Raw genomic sequence first — 21,277 nt, 5'->3', positions numbered from 1 at the left:
AATTGGCCAACAAAAAACTAATCCTTTCCAGCTTCTGACAGATCACAGAGGGGCAAATACAGATGCCCAAGGGGCAGAGGTCAGTCACAAGGCCCTTACAAACCTCGCCAATGGGGTACTGCTACCCAGAAAGGAGGAGAAGACAGGCCCCAAGCTAGCAGAAGATAAACACAATGACTCAATCCTCAAGCTACCAAGCAAATCTCTCCTGGCAGCTCCCTTGGGAGGAAAATTAGCATTTTTGCAGACAACTGGCATATCATCACAAAAGACAAATGGGTCCTAAACATTGTCTCACAAGGATACAGATTCCACTTTCATACCTTGCTAAGGATAAAAGGAATGCCAAACCTGCCACCAAATCAATGGGCAGAGGCACACAAACAAATTACAGCTCTCATGGACATGAGAGCCATTCAACAGGTACCTACACAGGAGCAAGGACAAGGATTTTACTCAAGACTCTTTCTAGTCCCAAGAAAAGACCAAGCATGGAGGACCCATTCTGGATCTTTCAATTCTGAACACCTATCTGCAAGTACCAAAATTCAAGATGCTAACACTACAGCAGCTTCTTCCCATGCTGATCAAGAATGCTTGGCTAGTAACGTTGGACCTCAAGGAGGCATACCTGCATGTCCCTATCGGACAAAATTGCAGAAGATACCTCCGCTTCATTGCAGGTTCAACGCATTATCAGTTCTCTGCACTGCCCTTTGGCTTATCTACTGCGCCCAGGGTCTTCACAAAATGCCTGGCACCAGTAATTGCATACTGCAGACAGAGGAATTCAAATCTACCCATACCTGGACGACTGCCTTATTCAAGCAGAAAGCAAGGACATTCTTTTAAAGCATTTTGCATTTGTCAAACACCTAAGTTGCCTAGGGTACACAGTAAACAAAAAGAAATCAAAACTAGTGCCCTCACAAAACATAATATTCCTGGGTGCCAGCTTGAATACAACGGCCCAGATGGTTTATCTCACGCTAGACAAGCAACAACAGCTGACTCAATATTTCAAAATAATGGCAACAAAGACCCAACTCCCTGCAAGAAAAATTCTGCAGGCCTTGGGATTCATGGCATCTTGCATACTACTAATACCATTTGCAAAACTGCATATGAGGAAATTACAATGGCACCTGAGAAGCGTATGGACTCAGCACAGCCACAGCTTGGAAACAATGATACCACTCATTCCTTGCCTTCAACAGGAGTTTCTATGGTGGGCACAGGCATGTCACCTTAACAAGGGCCAGCCTTTCACCTTACCAACAGCCAGGCAAACTATGACAACAGATGCATCGGACTAAGCCTGGGGAGCACACATGGCAGGACACTGCATTCAGGGCAAATGGACTACAGATCAAAGGCATCTGCATGTCAATCAAAAAGAAATGCTAGCAGTACAGAATGCCCTAACAGCTTTCAAGGACCTCTTACACCCAGGACAACTAATAGTAACTGTCTTTACTAAGACAGACAATACCACAATAATGTGGTACATAAACAAGCAAGGGGGCACATATTCCTACCTTCTATGCAGGCAAGCAATGACCTTTGTGGAACACGGCACTTTCTCACCAGGTTCAATTACAAGCACAATTCCTGCCAGGAAAGAAAAACACATTGGCAGACGACCTAAGCAGAAACATCATGGATCTACACGAGTGGAAACTAGATCCACAAGTATTTGCAATGATAGCTCAAAAATGGGGACGCACAGATCTGCTTGCCAGCCCCCAAAACTACCAACTTCAAAAATTTTGCACAAGGACATTCCATCCACAAGATTGGAAAGTGGACACCCTCTCATTCAGTTGGAAAACATTAACAATGTATGCCTTTCCTCCACTGCCTCTTCTAGCAAAGGTACTGCTGAAAGTCAGATTAGAGAGGCCAGAAATGATGCTCATTGCACCAGACTGGCCGCGCCAGCATTGGTATCCAGTTCTAAGGAACATGGCCCACGTCCCACCATGGATTTTACCACAAATTCCTCACCTGCTCACCCAGCGAGACAATCAGATTCTACACAGCCAGCTCAAGACTTTAAACCTGGCTGCATGACAAATTACCTAAACAACCAGCCAACACCTCTATCCAAAGCTGTTATGGATGTCATTCAGGAGGCCCAGCACCAGGAAACCCTATTCAGAAAAATGGAAAAGATTTTGCGCCTGGAACCAGGCTAAAGGCCAAAATCCCTTTGATAAAAACATTCCTCTGATTCTACAATATTTAACTGAGATGTTGCACAAAGGACTTTCCTTTTCATCTGTTAAGATCCACGCCTCAGCAAGGCTCATTACAACACGGATCCTCCTTTACTCTCACATCCACTCCTAAGACAGTACCTCAGAGGGGCTAAGAACATAAGACCGCCCAGGAGAGCACCAACACCTACTTGGGATCTCAACTTTGTTCTGGAAAAGCTTACACTGCCGCCCTTTGAACCAGCATTTTCAGCTGATTTAAAATTTCTTTCATGGAAAACTGCCCTGCTACTAGCAATAACCTCAGCTAGAAGAGTCTCAGAGCTACAGGCACTAATGGCAGTGGAGCCTTTCCTCATTTTCATCAAGACAGAGACTCTCTACGAACTAACTCTTCCTTTATGCCAAAGGTGGTATCCAGTGTGGCCCCAAACCAAACCATTCATTTGCCCACCTTTTTCCCAAATCCCCAGAACAAAGGAGAAAGGCTCCTGCACTCGTTGGACATTCACAGACAATTACGTTACTACTTGGATAAAACTAAGGCTTTCAGAAAATCTGACCAGCTCTTTGTAGCCTATGCTGCAGAATCACAAGGAAAAGCTATCTCAAAACAGACCATTTCTAAATGGATAGGGCATTGCATACGTTTCTGCTACACGCATCATGAGAAACAAGTACCTGCTAACATTAGGTCCCACTCCACCAGGGCTTACAGCTACATCAGCAGCCTTTCTCAGGTGAGTGCCAACCAAGGATATTCTGGAAGCTGCAACTTGGAGTTCAGTGCACACCTTCACCAAACACTATCACTTACCTCTATATTCTAAGACTGGCTGGTTTTGCCACTGCAGTTTTGCAGGGCCTACTAGCTTCTTCTAACCCTGTTTAACTCCACCACCCATCTTAGCTTTGGGATTCAACCCAAGTGTGATGACTGCAGCAGGGTAACATGGTGAACATAGTACAGTTTTTTACCTACCGTAAATGCAGATGTTAGAGTGTTCACCCTGCTGCAGTCCAGGTTACCCTCCCACCATCCCCTCTGAACTAGCTGAACTTATCCTATACCATTTTATCCTATACAACCTCTGTGGTGTATTTGCTTGTGCCTGAAGGTATTGTTTTATTTTCATATAGATATATATATATATATATATATATATATATATATATATATATATATATATATATATTGCCTACCTATTTGGGGGCACCTTACATCTGGGGCAAGAAAAACTGAAGAAAATGGAGTTGGATGCCTCTTATATACCCCTGGCGCACTGACGTCAGGGAAGAAGTGACAGCAACCGATGCCGGACCAAAACTTTGGAACTCAGGCCAACTGCGGGACCGCCTGAAGGCAGGATAACCCAAATGTGATGACTGCAGCAGGGTGAACACTCGAACATTTACATTTATGGTAGGTATAAAACTGTACTTTCTGGACTATCTGGCGGAGCTCGTGCAGAAGGAATTGTCATACTCCTGTATCAAAATACATGCCTCCGCTATCTCTGCTCATTCCCCAACAGAGCAAACTATGCGCTCGCATCCCTTTTTAAAGCAATTCCTTAGAGGGGTGTCGCACATCAGACCACCTGTGCTGGAAAAACTGACTTTGCCTCCTTTTGAGCCAGCTGCTTCAGCAGAACTGAAGGACCTCACTTAGAAGACTGCCTTCCAGCTGGCCATAACCTCAGCCAGGAGGGTTTCCAAGCTGCAGGCCCTCATGGCCATTGAACCCTTCATTATTTTCCATGCAGGCAGGGTGTCTCTTAGAACCAACTCCTCCTTTATGCATAAGGTGGTCTCTGATATGACCCTTAATCAGGCTATCCATCTCCTTGCCTTTTTTTCCAAACCCACAAAATAAGGGGGAAATGATTCTGCATACATTAGATGTGCACAGACACTATACTACTATGTTTGTACTACTATACTATTGATACTATCTGGGTAGGACCAATTCTTTCAGAAGTCTGACTAGCTGCTAGTCAGCTTCGCTCTGGGGGCAGAGGGAAAACCCATATCCAAGCAGACCATTTCTAAATGGATATTGCACTGCATCCATTTCTGCTACACCTTTCATGGAAAGATGCTTCCCAAATCAGTCAGAACCCATTCTAGTAGGGCAGCATCAACTTCCACTGCCTTTCTTAGAGGTATTCCTACCAATGATATTTTAGAAGCTGGCACCTGGATATCAGTTCACACCTTGACCAAACAATACCAGCTGTCTATTTTCTCCAAATCCAGGGTCAGCTTTGCTTCAGCAGTCCTGCAAGGCCTGTTGGCTTCCACTTAAAGCAGTGCAAGCCTAGACTCTGGCTTCTTCCCTTCCTTCTGTCTATCCTACTTGTCAGCTTTGGGAATCTTCCCACAGGTGATGACTGCAACAGTGAAACATGAAGAACATAGTACAGTTGTGTACACACACTGTTAGTTCTGATGTTCTTCGTGTTTCACTGTTGCAGTCATTCTCTGTGGGTTATCCCTGCTGTGGTAGCCCTCGGCCAGTCCGAATACCAGACTCAATGTTTTTCTGCATCGGCTGCTGTTGCTTGTAGACTGACATCAGGTCGTCAGTGCTATAAAGCAAGGCAGCCGATGCCATTACACCAGTCTTTCTTACTGTGGAGCCTGTAGCAGAAGCAGTTTGCAAGTGTGCCAATCGGTCACTACCAGAGCTCGAATTACAGCTGAAAATGTGTAAAGCTAAATACTCTGTTGGGGATCCTTTTTTCTTGCACTAACTGATGTCCAAAAAAGTTAACAATTGTCTCTCTTGTGGAAAGCAGATCCCACACCGAGATTTCCATTCATACTGCATCACTTGTTTAGGCCAAGACCACGACGTCCCTCTTTGCCGGTTATGTGCTCTCTCTAACGCGAGAACCATTCATCATAGAGATTTTATTGTAGACTGGTATTTTCATCTTTATTTTCACATTCCAAAATGGTGTCAGTCAGCCAACAATCTGTAGACATTCCGAAAGAAACGTAGAGATAAAGATAGAGACCTACCACACATGACTTAAGCCTTCCAATGATGCTACCGCTAAACAGGTAGTCAGTTCTCCGGAATTCATTGAGGCACTTTCACAGCCCCTGATGCCCGATACGATATCTATGCAGGCCTCTACCAAAACCCTTTCGGAGTCCTGTATGCGGCAGAAAGCTTTGTCTCTGCCTCGGTTGGGTCTAGAGCTGCAACGCAGGCACTGGCTTCTGAGGAAGCCTTTCTCACTACCGATTCTAGACAAAAACAAATGTCTTCTCATCTGACTACTGTTTCTGTCAGACCTATTGATACTCTTAAGCCTAGAAGCCAGGCCACTCCTAGAAAATCTACCTCTAGCCACCATCTTACTCCTGCTCCACCACCCCAAGCCCAAATGCTTAAGATGGCAGAAGATCTTATCTCCCTTATCAGAGGTAGTTAGGCCACAACATCTAAAAGGAAAAGACACTCTTCTTCTAAAATAATGACAGATGACTACAACAGTGAAACACGAAGAACATAGTACAGTTGTGTACACTTACCATAAATGTAGATGTTCGAGTGTATTCACTGTTGCAGTCCTGCCCCCCCCCTCCTTTCCCCTTACATCCTCTTTCCTTATGGAGACATAAGCTTCTTATGGTGGCTTTTAGCCACCAGGACCACTTCATATTTCCTTGGGCTTCTGACTGGCTAGGGCAAGAAAAACTGATGTAATGGCATCGGCTGCCTTGCTTAATAGCACTAACGATCTGACGTCAGTGAATAAGCGACAGCAGCTGACGCAGAAAAACATTGACTATGGTATTCGGACAGGCCGAGGGCTACCACAGCAGGGATAACCCACAGGTGATGACTGCAACAGTGAATGCACTCAAACATCTATGTTTATGGTAAGTGTACACAGCTGTACTTTCTGCACTTCCTTCTACTTCTTCATAAGATCCCAAGACCTCAGATCCTACTTCTAGCTCTGCCTGAAGGAGCACTACTCCAGAGTATACCATTAAGTCAGTATCTCCCCATTTATCAGGCCAAATTTTCCAGACTCTGAAGAAACACTCCAGACCCTCATTCACAGCGTCTTCCAGGTCTTCTTGGAATTTGTCGGAGGAGGCTGTGAATAGGATGATGTGGAAATTTCTCAGGGCTCAGATCCAGATGGTGGGTCCTGCCAGCTCTGTCCCCTCCTGGATGCTGATTGCATCTGCTAAGCCCATTCTCTCTCCTCCTCTGATCCAGCCATTGACTTTGAGGTCCCATGATATGAGATCCATGAGAGGTTCTGCATCAGATCCGTGGAAGGTACCTTGCTGGACTCTGGTGTCCACGATTGGTTCTGCTCTGATACCCTTGGATCCCAGAGGTCAACACTGGGTCCGAGGGGTTGAGTTCGGCTCCAGTTTTCATTTAATCTGTCCCTTCCTTTCTTAGCCTTGATCCTGGCCAGCTCTGATCTGATTCTCCCCTTGAGGCTTGGATCCAGGGGTGGCCTCTACCTACATTCCTCTGAGGCTTCGGCTCTGGAGGTGGGTGTGTGGAGTAGAGGTTTCCCCTGGTCCTTCAGTGTTCAATGTGGTGGAAAGGGCTTCCTGTCTTCACAGGGAGCCGTCTTCTCTTGTCTCAGAGCATATCTCCCATCTTTGATTTTGAGCTATGAGCCCATCAGACCTATCCCACAGGGACAGCCAGTCCCAGGAAGTCTCCAGACAGTTCCTGTAGAGAAATCCCCCCGCTTCTGATACCTTTTCCCAAACATCCCATGGAAGGAGGTTTCTCGGAAGAGGACATGTAAGAGGTGACGCACACACTCACCCATGGAGTCTCTGACAGAAGACATTGATTTTGATGAGGAGAGGGATCCCCCAGGTCACCACCTGATGACATCTGTCCTTTTGTTGACATCCTCAAGATCCTCAAACTAATGGAAGTTTGGTAGGTGGTTAATAAAGGGAAAGGTTATGAAAGAGTGCCACTAAAAATCAAATTCTTCCTTCATGCCAGAGGTGGTTTCTCTTGTTTCCTTGAATAAGTTAATTCAAGTCTCACTGTTTTAAGGAAAATGCACAAATTCTGGAGGATATTTACTGCACACTTAAAATCAACTGAATGGGTGAACAGTATGGTCTCTGTTACAGAGGAAGGCTGAATTTACATTTGTATTGGTATGCAAGCATGGAATAGAGTCATTGAGGGCATTGCCAGTTGCATACTATTAAAGTAGTAGACTCAAGAATGCAGCAGGTCCCATATTATGATCAATTTTAATATTTCATTAGGAAGGTACTGATTCCCTAGGTTTCATTTTGGTATTTTCTCTGTGCCAGGTATGATCCAAGAAGTGGTTTCCCAAGCAATCATAGGCTTGAAATGGGGTGTAGATATAATTCATAGGTGATTACAATGTTAATGACCCAGTGGGCCTTTTTAAGCCTAACCATGCATCCAAAATGTATCTGACAAGTTTTGATACCACATTGTTATTTTAAGGGGTATATGTAGACCTGGGCATGGATGGTTAAGCATTTTTAAAGCTATCTCTGTCTGTAGAGACATAGGTGCCAGATCACGGGTAAATTTCCAGTTCCCCAGCCATTGGTCCAAGTTGTGCTATATTTGGGTGAGTGAATACCTCTGCTTCAGATGGATGAGAAGCCTATTCCAAGGAAGTGTTAGTCTCTGAGACTCATCCCTTGTCCCCTCTAACATGCCCTTTTTATGAGCAGACAAAAAGGTTTAAGTCCCTAGATTTTGTAAATGTTCATCATGTGACACTGCTGCAGTCAATACACTTGAGTTATCCTGCCGTCAGGCAGTTCCCCAGCCGGTCTGAGTTCCAAAGTCTTGGTCCGGTGTCGGTTGCTGTCGCCTCCTCCCTGACGTCAGTGCGACAGGGGTATATAAGAAGCAGCCAACGCCATTTTCTTCAGTCTTTCTTGCCGCGTGGTGCCTGAAGCAAAAGCAGTTCGCAAGTGCCGGTCGGCCTACTCCTAAGATTTTCATTCCGAATCCAGAGCCGAAGTCTTTTTCTTGCCTCAGACCGATGTCAGTAAAAGTTAATAACTGTATTTCTTGTGGGAAGCAAATACCTCATAAGGATTTCCATTCCATTCTTATTGTATCCCTTGCCTGGGCCCAGACCACGACGTTTCTGGTTGTCGGTTTTGTGCTAGGTTTAATAAGCGCACTATTAAACGTCAGTTTGATTTTGCCCGACATTACTTTGGCAGAAAATTTAATTATACCATGCCGTCGGAACTTCTGATGACCGGTATTCATAAAAAGCGCAAAGACAAGGACAGGCATCAGAGGCCCAAAACTGATGACGAAGCCTCTTTTAGGCCAGTCACCGGTTCTCCGGTTTTCAGTGAGGCGCCTTCACAGCCCCTGACTATCGCTTCTGCAGAACCACAGGCCGTCCCTGACCCCCACGTGGAGATGGCTGGGCCTTCGGACACGCTAGCTTTTCAACAGACCGAAACCGATCCTGCAGAGGGATCCGGAGTACCGGAGCTACCCGCAGCTTCAGAGGGTGTCTTCAGACCTACTCAGCTAAGCATTAAACCCTCTTCTAAGTCAAAGCCCCCTTTAAAAACTAAGAAACAAGTACAGCATTCTCCAGGACAGGCCTCCATGCCTAAGAAACAAATGCTGAAAATGGCCGAAGACCTAATCACTCTGATCAGGGGTTCCCATCCCTCACCTGATAAAAGGCCTAGACAGGATGCAGATTATGATTCTTCCGACCAGGGGTCCATTTCCTCAGATTCATCCTCAGACCTGGGATGCCCTTTACCCCCTTATGAGGATTCTGATGCTGAGGAATCTATTCCATCAGCCTCTCCGCCTGAGGACTACTCTTTTGGGGGAAACCTTACATACCACGAGGGAGCATTTCCATTGGGAAGGCCAGGATTACTCAGAATCCAAGAGAAGGCTCAGAGACTTCCTATTATTACCTCAACACAGACCCCTTGCTATTCCGCCAGTGTTAGATATTGTGGATGATGTGTACACTGAATCCAGCTTAAATCCTGATTCCTTACCTCCAGCCCCACTTAAACTGGACCGATATTAGAGTCCCTGACTCGCAAATTTCTGTATAAAAGCCCTGTTGCTGATCCCAAAACTATTTCTCAGGGACCCAAAGGGGTTAAGGCCTCATCAGCAAAGAACCCAGTTCCCTCTGACAGAGATTCCAGAGCACTAGACACATGGGGAAAGAAAGTATATATGTCTGCAACTTTAGCAATGAGAGCCTTAAATTGCCAGTTTCACATGCTAAAATATCAGCAATTTTTGATGTCTCTGTTGAAACAAAAAAATGCTTCCAGATACAGATCCTCCTAATTTTAAAGAAATGCAGGTTTATTGCATGCCACTGAACAAGTGGGAAAGCATACTTTGCAATGTGGTTTTGATTCTTTAGAGGCCTCATGCAGAGCAGCAGTTACAGGCTCTGTCATTAGAAGACATGCATGGTTAAAAGAACATACGTTACCAGATCATGTTAAAGCTAAATTACTGGATGCACCTTTACAGCAGGATGTTTTATTTGGAGTTGAGGCAAAAGAGGTATTAAAGAAAATGGAGGATAAGGCAAGATCTATGCAAACAGTGAAGGATTTCTTACAGGTTCAGCCTCCTCGATTTAGTAGAAACTGGCCAACAAAGAATTGGTCCTTTCCAGTTAATGACAGACCTCAAAGGGGCCGATACAGACTGCCAAGAGGTAGCGGTAACCACAAGGTCCTTACAGGCCTCGACAGTGGGGTGCATCAGGCCAGAAAAAAGGGGAAGACAGGCACCAACCATATAAAAAACAGCCCCAATGACTTCCCACTCCAGCTGCCAAACAACTCACTCTTGGCAGCCCCTTTGGGAGGAAAACTGGCACTTTTTTTAATCACAATTAGCATATGATCACACAAGACAAATGGGTTCTCAATATTTCAAAAGGTTACAGGTTCCACTTTCACACTGCCAAGATTAAAAGGAATGCCAAATCTGCCACAAAATCAAAGGGCAGAGGCCCAAAAACAAATGATGGCACTCATGAACATGGGAGCTATTCAAAAGGTACCACCGCAGGAACAAGGGCAAGGATTTTACTCAAGACTCTTTCAGGTTCCCAGAAAAGACAAAGCCTGGAGGCCCATTTTGGATCTTTCTTCACTAAACACTTACCTGGATGTTCCGAAATTCAAAATGTTGACATTACAGCAGCTTCTTCCCATGCTGGGCAAGCAAGCTTGGCTCGTGACTTTGGACCTCAAGGAGGCATACCTTCATGTCCATATCAGACAAAACTGCAGAAGATACCTCAGGTTCTTAGCTGGTCCAGTGCACTGTCAATTCTCTGCACTGCCCTTTGGATTATCTATTACGCCCAGGGTCTTCACAAAGTGCCTGGCACCAGTAATTGCATTTTGCAGACAGAAAGGAATTCAAATTTACCCATACCTGGACGACTGCCTGATTCAAGCAGAGAGCAAGGACATTCTTCTACAACATCTGGCGTTTGTAAAAAAGTTAAGTTGCCTGGGGTACACAGTAAACGAAAAGAAATCAAAACTGGTGCCCTCACAAGAGATAATATTCCTGGGTGCCAGCTTGAACACAATGGCCCAGATGGCTTTTCTCACGCCAGACAAGCAAGTAAAACTGACACAATACTTTCAATTGATGGCAACAAAGACCCAACTCCCTGCAAGAAAAATTCTGCAGGCCTTGGGCTTCATGGCATCTTGCATACTACTAATTACATATGCCAGACTGCATATGAGGAAACTACAATGGTACCTAAAGAATGTATGGTCTCAACACTGTCAAAGTTTGGAAACAGTTATACCACTAATACCTTGCCTTCAACAGGAGTTTCGATGGTGGGATCAAGCTTGTCACCTCAACAAGGGACAACCTTTCACTCAACCCACAGCCAGGCAAACACCGACAACAGATGCATCGGATTACGCCTGGGAAGCACACATGGCAGGCAAATGTATTCAGGGCAAGTGGCCTGCAGAACAAAGGCATCTTCACATCAATCAAAATGAGATGCTAGCTGTACAAAATGCCCTTATAGCTTTCAAGGACCTGTTGCATCCAGGACAACTACTACTAAAGACAGACAACACCACAGTTATGTGGTACATAAACAAGCAAGGGGGCACTCACTCCTACCCCCTCTGCAGACAAGCCATGACCTTGTGGAACACAGCTATAAACTATCAAGTTCATCTACAAGCACAATTCCTGCCATGAGAGAAAAACACACTGGCAGACGACTTAAGCAGAAATATCATGGATCCTCACGAATGGGAACTGAATCCTTAAATATTCAGAATAAAAAAGAAATGGTGGAGACCGGATATAGATGTGTTTGCCTCCCCAATGAATTGCCAGCTAAAGAAGTTCTGCACAAGGAGTTACCATCCGTAAGCATGGAAAGTGGATGCCCTCTCATTCAGCTGGGCAAACCTACAAGTATATGCTTTTCCACCACTGCCTCTTCTCCCAAAGGTACTCCTAAAAGCCAGGCAAGAAGAGCCAAAAATGATCCTGATTGCACCAGACTGGCCACGCCAGCACTGGTACCCAATCTTAAAAAACTTAGCACAAGGACCACCCTGGATTTTGCCTCAAATACCACATCTGCTGTCTCAGCACAACAATCAGTTACTCCACAGCCAGCTAAAGACACTAAACCTAGCTGCATGGCAGATTCCTTAGCCATGCAAGCAATGCGCCTCTCCAAAGCAGTTATGGATGTCATTTTGGAGGCCAGAAGGCCTCGTACCAGGAAAGCCTACTCTGATAAATGGAAGAGATTCTGTGCCTGGAACCAGGCTCACAGCCTTGATCCTCTTGTGCCAAACATTCCTCAGATACTAAAATATTTGACTGAGATGCTGAACAAAGGCCTCTCCTTTTCATCCATCAAGATCCACGCCTCTGCCATCTCTGCACATTACAACATGGATCCACCAGTTTTCTGTAATCCTTTGCTAAAACAGTACCTCAGAGGGGCTAAAAACATAAGACCGCCCCGTAGAGCACCTACTCCAACTTTGGACCTCAACTTTGTTTTGGAAAAATTAACTTTACCTCCTTTTGAACTAGCTAGCACGGCAGAATTAAAATACATTTCTTGGAAAACTGCTCTGCTCCTGGCCATAACTTCTGCAAGAAGAGTTTCAGAATTACAGGCACTAATGGCAGTGGAACCTTTCCACATTTTCCACCAGGACAGGGTGTCCTTAAGAACTAACCCTATGTTTATGCCTAAGGTGGTTTCAAGAGTGTCTCTGAACCAAACTATTCACTTGCCTACTTTTTATCCAAAACCACAGAATAAAGGGGAAAGACTACTGCATTCATTGGACATTCACAGGCAGTTACGCTTCTACTTGGACAAAATCAAAGCTTTCAGAAAATCCGAGCAATTATTGGTAGCATATGCTGCAGCAGCACAGGGAAAAGCTATTTCAAAACGGACTATTTCCAAATGGATAGGACATTGCATACGTTTCTGCTATACGCACCATGGAAAACCTGTTCCTAACAACATTAGATCTCACTCCACCAGGGCAACAGCCACTTCAACTGCCTACCTCAGAGGAGTACCTACCAAGGATATTTTGGAAGCAGCAACATGGAGTTCTGTGCATACCTTCACCAAGCATTACCATCTGCCTCTATACTCTAAATCCAGAGCTGGCTTCGCCTCTGCAGTGCTGCAGGGCCTTGTAGCCACCCCTAATGCCTTATAGAACCAACCACCCTACCTCAGCTTTGGGATTCTACCCAAGTGTAATGACTGCAGCAGTGTCACATGATGAACATAGTACAGTTTTGTACCTACCATAAATGTAGATGTTCGAGTGTAGACAATGCTGCAGTCCAGGTTACCCTCCCTCCTTCCCCTCTTACTGGCTAGTACGTACCTAGTTCCTCTACCTTTTACTACCTATGGGGAGTATTTGCTGGTAGCTGGAAGTATGTTGTTTGCATTTCTTATGTATGTTTTATTAGCAATTTGAATTGCCTACCTATCTGGGGGCACCTGACATCTGGGGCAAGAAAACTGAAGAAAATGGCATCTGCTGCTGCTTATATACCCCTGTCGCACTGACGTGACAGCAACTGATGCCGGACCAAGACTTTGTAACTCAGACCGGCTGGGGAACCGCCTGACGGCAGGATAACCCAAGTGTAATGACTGCAGTAGTGTCTACACGCTAACATCTACATTTATGGTAGGTACAAAACTGTACTTTGTGATGCTATTAGTTTTGCGAATATGTGACTGTTCCATTGACGCAGAATCAGTTGATGGCTTTACAGGCCATCCATAGATTGCCTTTCAGCAATCTGTAGGAGATAGAGTGCAGGGATAGGCCTTTGAGGTGGTCCATGGAGGACATTTTGTTTTGGACATGTATTCTTTTTGTGAAGAACCTCTGTGAATGCTCCAGATGTCCTTCAAGAATGCAACTGCAGTCCTGACATATGGGTTGTCCTGCCTCAGGCAGCCCTTCGGTCGGCTGGATTCCAAAGTCCAGTTCCGGCATCGGCCAATGTCGCCTACTCTCCGACGTCAGAGCGGCTGGGGTATAAAGGCATCCGCCGACGCCATCTTCTTCAGTCTTTCTTGCCGCGCGGTGCCCGAAGCAGAAGCAGTTCGCAAGTGCCGGTCGGTCAGCTCCTGTGTTTTCAGTTACTGAAGTCATCAAAAAGCTAAGTACCCCGTTGGGGAACATTTTTCTTGCCTCAGCCGATGTCAGAAAAAATTGAAAAGGTTAATAATTGTTTGTCTTGTGGTAAACAAATACCTCATAAGGACTTCCACTGTTACTGCCTTCCCTGCCTGGGCCCAGACCACGACGTCTCGGCCTGTGCTGCCTGTACTTGCTTTAATAAGCGCACACTCAGGCGCCGGGCAGAATTTGCCGAAGACTTTTTTGGCGAAAATTACGCTTATATCATGCCTTCGGAACAACCGACAGCACATATTTCCAAAAACCGTAAGGACCGGGACCGACATCCTCAGCCCGCGTCGTCCACCGATACCACTCCCAAGCCTACCGCGAGTGCATCGGCCTCTTCGGAGGCGGTAATTCAACCGCTCCAGGCCGATGACACCGCTTTACCGTGTACTTCGGTCTCAGAGGTTACCCCGGTGCCGGTTGTGGATTTTCCTCCCGAAACCGAAGCTCTAGAATTACCCAACACCATTCCAGTGGATAAAGTTACTCCTGCACGTGGGGCAGCTAGGCCTCCGGTCTCCATGTCCATCAAGGCCTACACACGTGCAAAGGCTGCCAGCCAGGCTAAGGCCCATCCTCTTAAAACTATTCCCCAGAGCCATTCTTCTGATAAACAGATCATGACCCTGGCTGCTGATCTAATCTGTCTAATCAGAGGTTCTCAGTCGCACCCAGACAGGGGTTCTCAGCCTCCTGCAGATAAAAGACCTAGGACAGAACAGCCAGATACCCTCTCTTCAGATGAAGCCTCTAGGGATTCTGAGCACTCAGATACCCAGGAAGAATCCTTCCAGGCCTACGAAGACTCTGATGCTGATGAATCAATTCCTTCTGCCTCTCCTCCAGAGGATATTTCTTTCAGAGAAGTTCTCCACTCCATGAGAGAACATTTTCAGTGGCAGGGCCAGGAATTTTCTGACTCCAGGAAAAGGCTACGTACCTTCCTCAAGTTACCCCAGCACAGACCTTTAGCTATTCCTCCAGTGTTGGATGTCCTGGATGATGTATACTCAGACTCCAGTGCTTCCCCTGATTCTCTCCCTCCTGCTCCTGTCAAGCCAGACAGATATTACAGGGTTCCTGAAACTCACAAACATCTCTTAAAGGCCCACTCTGTGGATCTAGAAACTATTTCTCAGGGGCCCAAAGGAGTGGCTACTTCCGGCCAAAACCCTTTGCCCGCAGACAGGGAATCAAGGTCCCTGGAGAGATGGGGCAAAAAAGTTTATACCTCTTCCACCCTTGCCATGAGGTCACTTAACTGTCTTTTTCATATGTTTCAGTACCAGGATTACTTAATGGATGATTTGCAGAAAAAGCTAGCCTCTCCTGAGCCTATAGATAGAAAGGCATTGCAGGATTTGGTTCATAACACTCAGCAGGTTAGCAATCATTTTCTTCAGTGTGGTTATGATGCATTGGAAGCTTCATGTAGGTCAGCTATGACAGGGGCCGTTATCGTAGACATGCTTGGCTGAAAGAACAGCCACTGCCAGACCATGTTAAAGTAAAGCTCCTAGATGCACCTCTGGAAAAACAGAAGCTTTTTGGTGCTACTGCACAGGATGTGTTGAAGTCTATTGAGGAAAAGGCTAAATCAGTACAGACAGTCAAGGATTTCCTCCAGGTTCAGCCACCTAGATTCAGCAGGAATTGGCCTTCAAAGAATTGGTCCTTTCCGGACACTGACAAGTTTCAAAGGGGAAAAAGCAGGCGTGCTCGAGGTAGAGGGCAATACCGAGGCTCTTACAGGGGCCGCCAATGGCAACCTCCAAATCAGAGAAGTGGCGCAGGGAGTTCAGCTGCACCACAGGGACAATCACAATGACTTGACTTTCACCCCGCCCACCAAGGCTCAAAGAGAAGCGCCTTTAGGCGGAAAATTATCCTTATTCTCAAAGAACTGGCACATTGTAACCAAGGACAAATGGATTCTGGACAATAGTAGACCAAGGTTACAGGTTCCACTTCCATACCTTACCAACCAGACAAGGCATGCCAAACCTGCCACAAAATCAAAGGGCAGAGGCACTCATACAGATTTCAAAGTTGTTACAAATAAAAGCAATAGAAAAGGTTCCTCCTCAGGAACAAGGCCAGGGATTCTATTCAAGACTGTTCCTTGTTCCAAGAAAAGAAAAGCAATGGAGACCTATACTGGATTTGTCCGCACTCAACACTTTTCTCATTGTGCCAAAATTCAAAATGTTGACTTTACAGCAACTCCTTCCCATGCTGGGCAAGGGGACTTGGCTGGTTACTCTGGACCTCAAGGAGGCATACCTGCATGTCCCAATCAGACACAGTTGCAGAAGATACCTCAGATTTCTTGCAGGATCAGAGCATTATCAATTCTCAGCATTGTCGTTTGGCTTATCTACTGCGCCCAGAGTATTCACGAAATGCCTGGCATCAGTAGTTGCACATTGCAGACTCCAGGGAATTCAAATATACCCTTACCTGGACGACTGCCTTATACAAGCAGACAGCAAACTAACCTTGATAAGACACTTGGATTATGTAATTCAATTACTACAGGCTTTGGGATACATCCCAAAATCAAGACTACTGCCACCCCAACAGATTATTTTTCTAGGAGCCAAATTGGACACACAATCACAAATGGCTTTCCTCACAGAGGAGAAACAAGAACATTTACCAGATTACTTCAAAAGCCTAGCAAAGCTCACCCAGCTGACCGCAAGGAAAATCCTGCAGGCCCTGGGGTTCATGGCATCTTGCATTCTTCTGGTACCTCTGGCAAGACTACACATGAGAAAGCTACAATGGTACCTAAAAAGCTTATGGTCTCAACACAGCCAAAATCTAGAAGACGTAATACCACTCATTCCATGCCTGCAAAGGGAATTTTTGTGGTGGGCTCAAGCAAGTCATTTAAACAAGGGCATGTCTTTCAACAAGCCTCTAGCAAGTCAAACCATTACAACAGACGCCTCAGATCATGGATGGGGGGCACACATGGAGGGCAGATGCATTCAAGGGCAATGGACTCCCAAGGAAATGCATCTACACATAAATCAGAAAGAGATGTTGGCAGTGATGCATGCAATCGAGGCCTTCGGGAATTTCCTTCAACAAGGTCATCTGCTAATAAGGACAGACAACACCACTGTCATGTGGTATGTAAACAAGCAGGGAGGCACTCACTCTTGCCCCCTCTGCAGACTAACAATGACTCTTAGGGAAAAGTCCCTGAAGCTGAACATCCACTTGCAATCCCAGTTTGTTCCAGGCAAGGACAATGTTCTGGCGGACAGGCTGAGCAGAAATTTCTTGGATCCGCACGAATGGATGCTGCATCCACACATTTTCTCACAAATAACAAGTGCATGGGGAAAACCGGACATAGATCTCTTTGCTTCTCCCCTCAATCATCACCTGGAGAAGTTCTGTTCAAGGACGCACCATCCTCTAGCCTGGAGAACGGATGCCCTCTCCTTCAGCTGGAATTCCCTAACAATTTATGCATTCCCTCCTCTACCATTACTGACCAAGGTGTTACTGAAGATCCAAAGCAGAACAACTGAAAGGAATTTTGATAGCTCCAGACTGGCCAAGGCAGCACTGGTACCCATTGCTACTGAGCATAACTCACACCAAACCGTGGCCCTTGCCTCAATGGCCTCTGCTTCTAACACAGCACAATTACAGGACTGGTCATCAAAACCTGCAAGCATTGCAGCTGACAGCTTGGAGGGTTCCATGATTTTCACCCATACCTCTCTTTCCGAACAAGTGCAAGAAATCTTGCTGGAAGCACGCAGACCTTCCACCAGAAAAACCTATTCAGCCAAATGGAAGAGATTCACCATCTGGAATGCCAACAAGGGTCAAGATGCATCAGTAATGAGCATACCACAGATATTAGAATACTTGGCAGAAATGTTTCATAGTGGCCTCTCATATTCTTCCATAAAAATTCACGCTTCAGCAATCTCAGCAAAATACAACTGTGACCCACCTGTGTTTTCACATCCCTTGCTAAGACAATTTCTAAGAGGGATAAAGAATATCAAACCTCCCAGAAATCCACCAGTACCTGCATGGGACCTCAATTTCGTCTTGGAAAAATTAACTCTTCCTCCTTTTGAACCAGCAGCATCTTCAGAAATGCAATTTCTCTCCTGGAAAACGGTTTTCCTGTTGGAAGTTACCTCAGCAAGAAGAGTCTCGGAGATACAGGCCTTGATGGCAGTACCTCCCTTTCTCATTTTTCATCAGGACAGAGTTTCTCTATGAACCAATCCTTCATTCATGCCAAAAGTGATATCCAGGGTGTCTCTAAATCAAGCAATTCACCTGCCTACATTCTTTCCCAACCCTCAAAATAAGGGGGAAAAGCTGCTGCACACTCTGGACATACACAGACAGTTACGCTACTACTTGGACAGAACAAAGACCACCAAAAAGTCTGACCAATTATTTGTAGCTTATGCTGCTGGAGTGAAAGGAAAGGCAATCTCCAAACAAACAATTTCAAAATGGATTGGACACTGCATCAGATTCTGTTACTCTTTCCATGGAAAAGGTGTACCAGCCAATATTAGGCCACACTCCACCAGAGCTATAGCCACATCCACAGCCTTTCTAAGAGGAGTGGCTACAAAGGACATTCTAGAGGCTGCTACATGGAGCTCCGTGCATACATTTACCAAACACTATAACCTGCCTTTATACTCCAGATCCCGAGCAGGCTTTGCTTCGGCAGTCCTGCAGGGCATTTTAGCTACACCATCCCTTTCTTAGATCCTACCACCCCCAGCTTGGCTATGGTATTCAACCCATATGTCAGGACTGCAGTTGCATTCTTGAAGGACATAGTACAGTTTTGTACCTACCATAAATGTAGATGTCCGATAGATATGCAACTGCAGCCAGGTTTTCCCTCCCTCCTACCCCTCTGCAATTTTCCTTTTGGGTCCATTCCCCCTTTCCTCTAATAGCTGGGGATATCTGTTATGGTGTATCTGTTTATTACTGTTGTGTATGTCTGGAATTTTTTATCCATTCACCAAATTTAGCCTTCTCTGGAGGGCACCTGTCATCTGGGGCAAGAAACACTGAAGAAGATGGCGTCGGCGGATGCCTTTATACCCCAGCCGCTCTGACGTCGGGGAGTAGGCGACATCGGCCGACGCCGGAACCGGACTTTGGAATCCGGCCGACCGAAGGGCTGCCTGAGGCAGGACAACCCATATGTCAGGACTGCAGTTGCATATCTATCGGACATCTACATTTATGGTCGGTACAAAACTGTACTTTCTTACTCATGCCTGGTAAGGTGTACAAGAAAGATGGCCTTTAACTCCATAATTAATCTGATAAGTGCGGCGTACAGTGGAACAATGACATCCTTGGACCTGGATTCCATACCCTTATTTTATAAGTTTCACAATATAGAATGATTTCCTTACTACCATGTACACATGATGGTCAAAGGCTAGGTTACTGTCTACATGTGTTCCAAGACATTGCCTAGTATTTACGTATGAGCCAGTCAGTTTGCAGACTATAGTATATCTAGCCAGATAAACTGTAGCCAGATGTGAGAATCAAACCCTGTACCTTTTGGCTTTGAGGTAAACAACTTAACCATTATTTATTTTTTTTTTTTTAGGATGAGGTCAGACAAAGAAAGTAGCACAGCTGCTGAATAGGTTAAAACTGCATAACTTCAAGTTTAGCAAGAGTAAATGTAATCTAAGTGCAGCAGTTCTGAAAGCATTGGGTCATATTCTAACATCAGCAGATCTGAAACTTGATCAAAAAAGTTGAGCTATTGTGCAGATATGAGTACTAGAAGACAAGCAGACAGTAAATACTGATTTCTTTGAGTGATGCAGGATCTTGCAGAGTTTGTACCTGATGTGAATGTGATAACTGTACCTGTAAGAAAGCTGTTAGATCACGTTATAGCTTTGGAATGGATTTATGATCGAGAAGTTTTGAGATGCTCAAAGAATTAATTACTGATGCTTCTTGTTAAAGTATTGTGATGTGAACAAGCCAGGTTGTTACACAAGTAGATGTCAGTTGTAGTGGTCGAGGAGCTATAATCCAGCAAGAAAATATACCAGTTGCCTATAGGTCAAGAGCATTTTTGCATGGAAAAAAGTGCACAGATGGAAAAGGAATTGTTGGCAGTGATTTGGGAATAAGCTCTTCAGTGAATATGGCATTGGTTGAGGTAGAAACACATTAGACTTTTCCAGAGTACATACAGAAAGTCCATAGACAAAGCACCTCCAAGATTGCAGAGAACAATACTCTGCAAAAATATTACCAGAACGAATGTTGTAGATCAAGCAGGCAACATACATGTAGCAAATATATTGAACAGTGTATTTGCCTGAGAAGCATAAAGAATTGCTAAAGGAAGAGCTAACTTGTATTCGAACAAGTTCCTTTTAATGTGTGAGATGGAATGGGTGTCGATCATAAATTAGTGGATAAGGAATCATTTTATGTTTGTAAATTTGTTATATTTGCATACTTGAACTGAGTAGTGATTTTGAATTTGTGGCTTATTCACAGTTTTAGTTAATTATCTGGGTTTACATCATTTGATGAAATGGGCATTAGATCAAATGATATAGAGCCAGTTATGTATGTATCAGTCTATTTAAGTTTGTTGTCAGGGGTAGTGGACTGATCAGTTTTCAGTCCTGGGAAGTACAGAATAGTGCTTAAAAAGTACAATGCGTTAACCAAAACCAAAGAATGAGTGCATTTATGCATATAACACAAAATATGTAGTACATTATTCATGTATTTACAGTGCAGTGGGCTAATAAACTGCTGAGAGGATTGGGTTGCTGAAAGGGGGGGGGGTAGTTTGTAAGAATGTGGGGGTTTGAGGTTAAAGGATGAATAAGACTAAACTGCAATGTGTCCAAAATAGACCAGCGCAGTGATGGTTTAAAATGTTGGTATATAAAAATAACTTTTTACTTAAGGGAAAAACAGTCCTGGGAAGAGATCCTGCCAAGAGCACTACACAAAAGTATTTCACATTACCCAGAAGCAAAAACATTTTTCCTTTATTTTTGTATTCTGGCGAATGAGCAAAAAAAGGCATAAAACAGGACTGTAGAGTAAAGTTGAGAGAGTCTGCAAGAGGAAGGTGTAAGCAAGGTACAGAAATGTTGATATCTGTGATGGTGTGTTTGAGAGGGTGTAATGGGAAGAAGGGAAGATAACATGGAAATGGAAAGGGTAGGACCAGAAGGGAATGCAGAAGTGAAAAATCTTAAGTGTGAATAATT

The 21,277-nt window shown here is 44.9% G+C and overlaps 1 protein-coding gene across 1 annotated transcript in view; it reads left to right on the top strand.

Annotated features, from left to right (window-relative positions):
• Positions 1-21,277, top strand: part of USP37 (ubiquitin specific peptidase 37) — a gene marked incomplete in the record, with an annotated part of 1,580,672 nt that overhangs the window by 1,459,556 nt on the left and 99,839 nt on the right.

The sequence above is a fragment of the Protopterus annectens genome, chromosome 6.part0 (assembly GCF_019279795.1).
Source record: "Protopterus annectens isolate FY-2018-M chromosome 6.part0, PAN1.0, whole genome shotgun sequence".
Taxonomy (NCBI): Eukaryota; Metazoa; Chordata; order Ceratodontiformes; family Protopteridae; genus Protopterus; species Protopterus annectens.
The sequence above is the reverse complement of the archived record's forward strand: the minus strand, read 5'-3'. Positions and strand labels throughout refer to the sequence as shown.